General features: G+C 42.5%; 1 protein-coding gene across 2 annotated transcripts in view; it reads right to left on the bottom strand.

Annotated features, from left to right (window-relative positions):
- RGS11 (regulator of G-protein signaling 11) overlaps positions 1-2181 on the bottom strand; it is a 76433-nt gene that overhangs the window by 42969 nt on the left and 31283 nt on the right. The window lies entirely within an intron of this gene.

Raw genomic sequence — 2181 nt, 5'->3', positions numbered from 1 at the left:
TATTATAATTTTTTAATACATTATCGTATAATATAATTTATAGTAGGGCTGCAACAACTAATCGACTAAATCGTTTATAATCGATGATGGAAAACGTTGTCAACGTTTTCCATCATCGATTTGTTGACATTCGATTAGTTGCCCTACTCGGCGCTCCATACACGCCGCTTCTCCTCCCTGCCTCACTCATCAATCAGCCCCGCTCGCCACTGCCAGACCCACCCCCCGCCCGCCCGCATCCACGATTGGCACAGGGAGACGGCAGAGGGACGCGGAGAGAAGATGAAGCAAGAAGGAGCAGGCGTGGGGGGACGGCAGCCGCGGATAGACAGGCCCGATCTCAGAAGAAAGTTGCTGGGAGACTGCTCAGGTAAGCATGCACTTTCCCCCCACATGGTGCTGTATTATTGTATTGCTGGGATAGTGGGATTTGTATTCCTCTATAGCCGATGGTACATTGCGTTGTATATTATACAGGACAATTTACCATCAGCTAAAGAGGAATGCAAATCCCAGCAATACATTATACACTGTATGTATAATGTATTGCTGGGATTTGTTGTATTCCTCCATGCAGTGCAATGTAGAATACCACCAGTTATAGTGGAATACAAATCCCAGCAATAGTTCATTATACAGCGCAATGCAGAATACCACTAGCTATGATGTACTATTGCTGGGATTTGTTTTCCTCTATAGCTGGCGGTATTCTGCATTGCGCTGTATAGTGTACTATTGCTGGGATTTGTTGTATTCCTCTATACAGCGCAATGCACACTAGTAGTCCATCACTGAGCCATTTTTATTTTTTTTATCCGATTAATCGAACTTAATAATCGGCTAACTAATCAATTTTAAAAATAATCGTTAGCCGCAGGTCTAATTTATAGTTTATTATATTTTTCTGTCTTGGGTTTTATATATTTTTTTTCTTCTTCCTTTTTGGGTTTAGATACACTTTAATACACACCGTAGCTTCCTCTGAAATAAACCACCATGTCTGATACAACGTTGGCTTTTATCAACGCTAAATGGATGTTCTGAAACAGAACTCAATGAGAAGAGGGATCTTTGGCCTTCCAAATGGAAAATAAATAAGGTATTTTATTTCACGTGAAGTTTCTGAGCTGCAATTTAATCCGCGAAGAAAGAAATAAATAAAAAGGCGCGGCTCTGTAAAAGTGCCGGCTTTACTAATTATGTACAAATATGGTTCATGGTGCGCACGCAGCAAACATCATGGAAATCTTACACATTATTATGAATTTTTCATGGCGGATTTGCATGAATATTTGATGGGCGCCTTCTGTATTAAGTATGGCGAATAAACACTTTACTTATTCATGGGGATTTAAAGCACTCTTAGAGGAAGGCAATGTGTCTATAAAAGGCCCGCTGCATGATGGGTAATTGCTTGACGTCGGCTGCATTTTCTTTGAATGAGTACAAGCTTCGCTAGTCTGAATATGTCAACCTTGGTGTGCCCATGTAAACCCTCCATTAATTGCGCTCAAGCGCCGCATATTACAAACAAGTTGCACTTTTGACGAAATACTTTTTTGCCTTTTTACCATTCTTTGTTGCATCCCAGTTCTGCTGATCTCCTGCAGCCCCTTCCTGTCCACATAGACCCCAGCGATGGCTGCATGCCATTTGTCAGGGCGGGTTTCTTGATGGTGCCTAAGTAATCCGTGTTGAAAGGCCACTTGTAGTCTTCCATTGGAAGTCCATGGGATAGGGTGGCAACGCTCAAGCATAACTGGGAGACAGGAAGAGAACGTTGTCACCCTATAGGATGAAATATCTAAACAAGGAGCTTCATGAAAGCCTTGACTGATGGATTTGTCGATTTCGTCTATTTGTTTTAAAAAAAACCCAATAAACACACAGACTGCGCAACATGGATTTTAATGGCCACAGCAGCCCTTTTATTAAACAAACCAACGTTAACAATAACCAACGTAATAAACCAAATATTATACAAATAAATACTCGTAACGACTGTTGATCTGAGAAGGGGTTCTCTGGGTGCCCAACGGCTCAAATAAGGCCTCTCCTAAAAAAACCCTCCCATGTCTCCAGCCGCACCCCTACCAGCTCGAGGACAGCTACTGCTCCCAAGTTCCAAGGGGCCAGGCCCCCCCTACAAATACTGACACCAACAGGGGGAAGCACCCATAC

The sequence above is a fragment of the Nanorana parkeri genome, unplaced genomic scaffold, assembly GCF_000935625.1.
Source record: "Nanorana parkeri isolate BGI_ZX_2015 unplaced genomic scaffold, ASM93562v1 scaffold1087, whole genome shotgun sequence".
Classification (NCBI taxonomy): Eukaryota; Metazoa; Chordata; class Amphibia; order Anura; family Dicroglossidae; genus Nanorana; species Nanorana parkeri.
This window is presented reverse-complemented; position numbering and strand designations above follow the sequence as displayed.